Source organism: Ixodes scapularis, unplaced genomic scaffold (assembly GCF_016920785.2).
Source record: "Ixodes scapularis isolate PalLabHiFi unplaced genomic scaffold, ASM1692078v2 PGA_scaffold0__279_contigs__length_252992795, whole genome shotgun sequence".
Lineage (NCBI taxonomy): Eukaryota > Metazoa > Arthropoda > Arachnida > Ixodida > Ixodidae > Ixodes > Ixodes scapularis.
This window is the reverse complement of record NW_024609835.1, coordinates 230373976-230383130: the sequence shown is the minus strand read 5'-3', so window position 1 is coordinate 230383130 and position 9155 is coordinate 230373976.

The window sequence follows — 9155 nt, the reverse complement described above, 5'->3', positions numbered from 1 at the left end:
AGTCGACAGATCATAATGATAATATTATATCTATAATGGGCTTGCTTTGGGCTTTCTGTGGAGCCAAAGAAAGAAAATTTACCTTTCGTACAGACAAAGTAATGACCTGTCAAATTTGACCGAAAAGCGACCGGAGTGACGAGTTTGACATGTGTTTCAGAAAACAATCAAATTCCTAAAACTATTTGAATACATCAAGGTACCTTTATAATACCTATTAAATTAGGGAGAAAATTTAAAAGGGTGTAGAGGAAACAATAGCGTCAGCAGAGGGTGTCAAACGCGCGACCTGCGACGGCAGTCAAAAACACTAGTTTTTGCCACTGCGGCTTCTACGGCTCGTAACTCGAGAACAAAAAATCGGGAGAACATGCTGTTTGCGCCATCCTTCGTTTAAGAAATACCCCCAAAACATATATTTTTTTTTCGTAAAAATTAAAAATTAGACACTTTTAGCCTTCCCGATTTGAGATGAAATCATATATATATATATATATAAGTAGAAGCCACCGAGGGTCGAACAAGCTTGGAAGGTTTAATTCAACATGTGTATGTTATACAGAAACAGCGACGTTTCGAAGGGGGACCCTTCTTCCTCAAGCGGGACTTCTCAAGTCCCGCTTGAGGAAGAAGGGTCCCCCTTCGAAACGTCACGGTTTATCTATGAATTATACATGTTCAATTAAATCGTCCAAGTTTGTTTGACAATTCGTTGGCACCTACTTTTATAAAAATACGTCTACAGCCTACTTAGCCCCGAAGATGTCACATACATATATATATATATATATATATATATATATATATATATATATATATATATATATATATATATATATAGATATAAAGGGAAATGTACCCCAACAGGGTTGTTATTCTACGTCCGATGTCCACACGACTCCACCCACGCGGCCATCTTTTGACACGCCACGCGTGTGCAGTGCGGCCGCGTCGATGCGGAGATGCAAAGCGAAAAAATAATTAATAAAACAAAATATTCGCACTAATTTCGTTTGAATGTGTGACTTGGTATTGAAGAAGCTTGTGTTTTGTCTTGGCACCTGTTCTCAGCCTTGTACACGTTACTGAAAAATAGTAAGGAATTACATTTACAATTACTCGAGGCTAAATTGTAATTTATTACAATTACAATTACCCTCTCATAAAAGTAAGTGGCCGTTACCCCCGAAAGTAATCCGTTACTTTCGTGGCGTTACTTTCAACATTTTTGTCCTCAATTAAGAAACAAAGGAAAGAGGATTATTTAAGTTCTTATTGGTGCCACCTGCTCCATTTATTGACCTTGAGTATTTTGGGCAACAGCTGTCTCTCGAAAGTCTCGTCAGATATTTTCCGTAATTTCTTACTGAAGATGTCGACTGCGACGCTGAACACCCTTTGAACTGAGGCACTGGATGGGAGTACCATAATGTGCCTCACGAACATTTAATGCTCTGCATTGAGCTATTTCAGTGAAGCAATGGAAGTACTATTTAGCTCAAAGATAGAGCAAGGCTTCATCTTGGCAGCCGTTGCCTGATATTCGAGAGTTTTAGTAGAGTTGGTAACAGTAAGGTGATAATTAAAAAAAAAAAAGGTTTGGCTCGATATTCTTCTTTCTTTGGTTATGAAAAGGTCGAGCCTCGGTTGAGACGTTGGTGAATAAGAGTTTCTAATAAATAAATATAAGTAATCGAGAAAAAAAATAACCAGGACACTCATAACAACAATTAAATAGAACGTTGGTTAAAACAAATAAAAGTAAACGCACGTTTGTTGTATGTACCTTTCTTGGTGCCTTTCAAAAACGCACAGAGCACGGGCCGACTGCAGTTTACTTCGATGTTCTCCAGATAGACATCCGCTGATGCCACGGGCAGCGAAAGGTAGAGTACTAAGTAAGACACACTATGAAGAAACACTCACGAGTTTCACTCGCTCCTCCAGCCAAGAATATCAGTCTACGTCAGCCATCATTATGTTTTATTTGTAAAAATATCTGCTTGAGATAAGATCCGTATTGCAGGGGTAAAAACAGGAAGAAAAAAGGAAAATTATTACCATTTTAGAAGTGCTCGCGAAAAGTTGTCTCACAAAAGGGTGACTGAGATGCAAATAACCTGCCTGGAGTTCACAAATAAAGTGGGCCAACCCTAGAAGTTAGACTACAAAAATAACACCTTCACATATTATCACATCTCTTTTAGTGAATTTTAGGGTAGACGGGGCGTTGTCTCGTGTTGTGACATTATGAAAATTTTCGTGGTCACTATAACCGAGAAGGACATTGTTAATTCTTGTCGTTGCACTTACTGCCTCGAGCTTGTCGAGGAGGCACACAATCACTAGGTGTCCTCCTCTCCCCATCTTCGATCGCAAAGAAAAAAAAACAGGAACTAAAAAAAGCGGATATAACTTGCCCCCCCCCCTTTTTTTTTTCGTAGAAGTGTTTATTTAGATCTTTGCATCGTTGTTAGGGTGAAAAAAAAAATAGGTGCAGGGGCTTGGTGTTGCAAAAAAAGACTGCGGAACTGGAGTGCCAAGCCTCCCTTTGCGCTGGTCAATTCGCGTGAGTGTCACTGCATGCATTCAACTTTACCAAAATGAAAGAAACCTTTTCTTTAGAAGGGGGGGGGGGGGGAGCTGGTCTTGAAAAAAAAGTAACGGATTACAAGGAATCTGTTACGTAAAAATTGTAAGGGAATTACTTTAAAATTACTCTAGAAAATATGTAATTTTTCCGTTACTAAATTACCGATAAATATAAGGGATTACATGTAATTTCGTTACTTGTAACGGATTACGTACAAGTCTGCCTGTTCTGTTGTATTAGTTTCCTCATATTTGTAATTCAGCTGATTGCATTAATACAGTTGTATTATTTTACCTTATATCGATATATAAGGTAAACTTATGTAACGTTTTGGAACCAACAAATAAATATGCTTTATATCAATAATTTATTGAATTATAAATAAAATTGTTCGTTTTATGCCTGCGTTGTAGCTCAGTAGATATGTCACTTAGACGTTGTCACGCCTAAAACATGCGAACTTTTCCAGTCAACCCGTTCGTTTGGTATTCACTCAAACAATTGTTTGAAATAGTTGGTTAAGGGTGAGCAGTTGCTGTATAAAATTACAAATATGGCCAACTGCAGAAAAATTCTAAAGAGTAGAAAAACGCAGAAGTGAACGTTTTAAATAAAAAAATTGTACTTTTAAAACGCTTTTCTAAAAGCAAAATTCGAACCCCAGTTGAAAAAAAAAACACTGATACATTTGCATAATATTCCATTGTAAATGTCAATATGTAGGCTTAGAAAATTAGATTGAATAATAGATCAAGAGCAATATTCCCATGATAAGGTTTATTGCAATATAATATAGACGCTGAAGAGTGTTTTTTTTATATTAGCGGCCTAAATCGGGTGTCTAAGTCTAGTTTAATTGTCAGCAAGCTTCATATTTTTGTCAAAAAAATTACACAAAAAATTTGATAACATAATGCAATATTTTTTCATGCATTACTGTGCTTTACTAAATGCACATGATGATGAAGTTTGAAATTATGCGACATCTCCATGTCGTAGATACTCTTTTCTCACAGTTTTATATACTATGGACAGGGGCGGATTTTTCATCATGCCCCCTCCTACCCTACCCCCTTTTCTCCTATTATGTGAGCCCTCTATGATTCAGTGTTCAATACTGTGAAACTTCAGGATACTGGTGATGCGTTTCGAAACTTTTTTGATGGTGCTAATTTTATGTACACTCTCCGGCAATATAAAAGACCCTTTTTGAAGATAAAGTAAGTAGGCAGGCGAGCTGGTTGATGTTACACATTTTTGAAAACCGGAGACGACGGACGAAGAAGGGGACAACACACAAAACGTCTCAAACGCAGCTACTAAATTTTATTTGAACAGTCGTTTATATAGCATCTCTCCCACACGTCTTCCGGAACTTCCCACGTCACAGCAACTTTTAGCCAAGGTACATCTCGTCTTGACCTTTTTTTTTTTTTTTTTTTTTTTTTCTCTTTCTCTCTTTTATTACCTCACTTAGTTTGTACAAAGCATTGCAATACAAGCACCATCATCACACCCGCTAAAGTCGGACCCAAGGAACCACACCTTCACACCCCACGTAACCTAACTGGCAAAAAAAAAAACAAAAAAAAAAAAAAAAATTGATAACAACACAAAACTTTTTGGGTCGCTTCGTCTAGTCTGATAACAATTCAAATCTCCGAACTCCCTTCATTGTCGCAACCCCCGAAGGTCAGACCCAACGCACACACCTTCACACAAGCTGCAAGGCCTAACTCGCATCTCGTATCACGCACAAGCACGCCGCATTAAAACATACAAAAAAAAAAAAAAAAAAAAAAAAAAATTTACAACAGCAAAAATTTTCGGGTCGCTTCGTCTAATGCGATTGACGGCTGACTGATACAGTTTCCTATAGTCGTGATTCTAATTGTCTCTTTCAAAACTCTTTTTGCCATTCCAAATTGGTTAAAAGAGGGGTGGTCATGTCTCTGCTAGACAACGCTTTGAAAAAATCTTGTCGGCACAAAGTACATAAAGCTGTTATAAGACAATTAGAACGCATTAAGGAGGCAGGGTATAAGAGTAGCCTTGTGGAGGGTGTCGCAAGGAAGTGTGTGGTGAGACTCAGAGGAGAAGTGAGGAAAGAAATTGAGAAACCAGAGAGGGTAGTGTGCATTCCTTTTTTCCATAAGTTTTCGCACAACTTGTTGGCGGTTGCTGGGAGATTCAAGATAAAGGTGGTCTTCACTCCTGACTTTAAGTAGAACAGGCTTACGCCGTTCGTGGGAGGGGCGCGAGGTTGTCAGAAACGGCACAGAGAAGCTGCCGTTGATTGCCAGGTTGGTGTAGTGTACGATATTCCAATGGCCTGCGGTTTCACCTACGTGGGGCAGACAAAAAGGTGCTTGAATGAGAGACTGCTTGAACACATGAGGGCAGTTAAGATCGGGTCTTCAAACTCTGAGATTGCTAAACACGTACAGGAGTGCAATAATTGTCTGCCGGTGTGGGGGTCTACTGTTGTTTTAAGCAAAGAAAAAGATTGCGCAAAAAGAGTTTTGAAAGAGACAATTAGAATCACGACTGTAGGAAACTGTATCAGTCAGCCGTCAATCGCATTAGACGAAGCGACCCGAAAATTTTTGCTGTTGTAAATTTTTTTTTTTTTTTGTATGTTTTAATGCGGCGTGCTTGTGCGTGATACGAGATGCGAGTTAGGCCTTGCAGCTTGTGTGAAGGTGTGTGCGTTGGGTCTGACCTTCGGGGGTTGCGACAATGAAGGGAGTTCGGAGATTTGAATTGTTATCAGACTAGACGAAGCGACCCAAAAAGTTTTGTGTTGTTAACAAATTTTTTTTTTTTTTTTTTGCCAGTTAGGTTACGTGGGGTGTGAAGGTGTGGTTCCTTGGGTCCGACTTTAGCGGGTGTGATGATGGTGCTTGTATTGCAATGCTTTGTACAAACTAAGTGAGGTAATAAAAGAGAGAAAGAGAAAAAAAAAAAAAAAAAAAAAAAAAAAAAAGGTCAAGACGAGATGTACCTTGGCTAAAAGTTGCTGTGACGTGGGAAGTTCCGGAAGACGTGTGGGAGAGATGCTATATAAACGACTGTTCAAATAAAATTTAGTAGCTGCGTTTGAGACGTTTTGTGTGTTGTCCCCTTCTTCGTCCGTCGTCTCCGGTTTTCAAAAATGTGTAATAAAAGACCCACTGGGAGCGCGTGGCCGAGGCGGTGGCTGGCGGGGGCGCTGCGAGCGCTCCGGGCAATTCCATTCTGCTTCGAGGGAAGGACGCTCACTCGGGGCTCAGCACAATCTGATGAGCGCGTTTCGCTTTAGCTGAGCCCGAGTGAGCGTCCTTTCCTCGAAGCAGAATGGAATTGCCCGGAGCGCTCGAAGCGCCCCCGCCAGCCACCGCCTCGGCCACGCGCTTCCAGTGGGTCTTTCATAATGCAGGAGACTGTACAGCATTTTCCAAATCCAAGACACTCTCAATATAGGCCACAAGAATAGAAACTGAGAAAACAAAACAGAAGTGTTAAACTTTCTCTTCATCTCAAAGTTTCTTTTCATGAGCTTTCTGGGACAAACTTGATATTACGGTCTTTGTAAACTAAGCATGGTTGATGAAAATCTGCTTCTAAAGCGAGCATGAAGAAAGGTGCAAAAACGACAAACCGGAGCTGAACTCGCATCTGTATTTATTACTTGAAAAAATATATGTATTTATATATGGTATCTGCTCTAGATAGTATATCTACATACACACTCGTCACACCGCTTTACGTCAATACTATCCGGACAAGTTATTAAAGATGGCAGGAACGTCAGCTTCTTTTGAGACAGCGCAACAGCTGGCCCCAAATATGAAATGTAAAAAGCCTCGATGATTTTTCTCGTCACCTCCTCCCTGTGCCGCCCCTCCCCCCCTTACCCCCTTTCCCAAGACCCTTATATTTCTGAAGGAAGGCTGACACAAACAGCCCCTACAATGCAAAGGAAGAAGGCCACCCACCGTTTGTTTGAGTGAATACGCGCGCTCTCGGAGCCTCTCGTTCAGAGACCTCCTTCTCCGCCCGACATAGGACATATGAGAAGACAATGGGATTTGGTGCACAGCACGCGAAACGCATGTCAGAAATGATATTTTGTGCTGTTTTGGTGCACCTGACTTTTGCATGATTTCCAGGTTTTGTACCGGCCCTCCCCAAAATTGGGCTCATTTTCTTCTGGTGCTGACAAAACTACAAGCACTCGAAACCGACTTCCAACTTTTGAATTCAGAATAAAAACGCAGCGAGCTCGTGCACATCCATAATAAGAAACTTTGAGACAAGGAACAGAAGATCCAAGGACAACATTGTCTCATATGTATATTACGGTGTTTTCCTTGTCCCTTATGTTCCTGGTCTCAAGGTTTCTCATTATGGAATGTAACATTTTCAGGATTTGGTAAACCCAGTAAATGTACGGGAACACCGCCATTCGCTTTTTGTGAGGATCAACACTCGCCCTCTCAATACCCTTGGCTCTTTTGAGAAGAAATCTCACCGCCTTCGTCAACAAAGCCTGAGGTAACCCCGATGCCCCTTGAGTCTCTTGACCTGAGACAATAAACTTTTGTTAATCATGTCGGGGTATGATTTCACAAGGGCCGAGCTAATACAGGACAACACAATGCCCCTCTTCACCACTTATGAATGGACTTTTCTGAAGTTCAGGATTGCTTTATTCGACCACGTACTAAAAACCTTCAATGTGTTTATCCCCTCAGGAATCCTAGCGTTTTAACAAAACGCTAGGTCGACTACAGATTCGATATTTTCCGAAAATTAGTGAATCGTCGTATGATTTTTTGTTTCTTCAGAAACATTGCGTACTGTGGGTCTGTCTGTTTTATTAGGACTGAATTCAGATACCGTATTTTCAGAACTCTGCTCCCGGTGTTTTTTTCGCCGAGGCAAGTTTGGTGTGAAAAATGAGATTTTGCTCAAATAGTCGGCAACCGGCGTGTGCCCCGGGTGCGAACTATCTAAGCATTCGGTGTTTATATGGTCCGTACTAAATACCGGATGCGGTTGTGATAGAGGCTGCATATCCAAGAAGCAGGGGCTTAGCGTCCACTAAGCACCTGGTGCTTAGTCGACGCGAAAATCATCTTATACACGGCAAACTTTGAAAAATGTCTTCCTTTTTACCTCACAAAAACAATTTTATTCAAGGTGCGGGAGTAAGAATTAACAAATTTTGCACGCCTTGCATAATTCTTATTCCAAACGGTCATACTTGAAACTGGACACGTGAGCGTACTTTCAGAAAAAAGTTTTATGTGCATTTTTTTTTTCGGAGCTCAAGTCAATAAGGGTAAAATATTAAATGTCAAGCGAAAACGGCGGCAGTGCATTTCCTAGTTCCTATACTGGATATTAGTCTCTACACACTAGTTTGTGAGCTTGCTCTCGGGTGGTTACTTTTATGCATTACGTTCATAATATTATTATCTCGATTATCTTGCTCATTGCTAGCCTCTGCTGTTTGTTTTGTAGCGTGTTTCCGTTAAGCAGGACACCCTGGAGTGGAGTGATAAAACGGTTAGCAGAAAACAGACAGGCTGCAATGGGACATAGAAATACACGGTTTCCGAGTAAGCCTTATTTTTAGTTCTTCACTGTCTCAAAAGTGAACTACGTTAGCCAGCCCAATTTCAGGTATGTACATTGTCAATACGAATTTGTAAGGCGTGCGAAATTCATTAGCCGTCACTGCCGCACCTTGCATATAATTCATTATGACCACACTCTAATTCTCAAAAATCGTCCCTTCTTGTAATAATTTATTATATGGTAAAACGAAATTCTTGTATAGTTCTAAATGGTACTCAGGTAGTAAAAATTTAGCTTTCGAAAATGAATCGCACGAACAATGTGGTGTAGTTCTTTCATCATTTGCTTCTGATTTTCACAACAAACAATATTTTCCTTCCGTTGCATATTGTGATAAGACGCTTCAAAGAGAGTTGTTATTTTGAGGGAGGACAAACGTCCAACTGAGATAATATATCGAACAATATCAAGAATCATCCGAAAGCATATATTCTAACAATACACACTCTTTCCTCTATCTTTTTCGACACCTTCTATCCTTTCGAAGAACTTAATTTTGTGTAACGCAAGTTAAGGAAGTTCACTAATCTTAAGAAAAACCGATTCCAAACCCTGATTCTCCGCCGCCTTTGTGAGGTGATTACCGCGCAGCAGTGCATAATATTTTACGCCGAAGGCCATTTTATTTATATTTTATTCTTCGTGTTACTTTTGGGAAGATATCCGGATAGGAAGGAAGGAAGAAAAATTTATTTTAATAAAACGGAAACATTATTTCAGGTCGCTTGAAAAGTCTGCTAGGTCAACTTCCGTGTAGTCGGCCAGGGTGGGTGGCTGTTTGAATCTGGGGCTAGCCAGTCAGTGTCTCCGTGATATGGAAGTGGGTGTGAGGAATGTGGGAATGTGCAGGTATGTGGGCAGGACCAGACTATGTTTTGTACGTTGGGATAATTTCCGCAGTATATGCATAGGACAGCTTCCGGTGCATTGCGGAAAT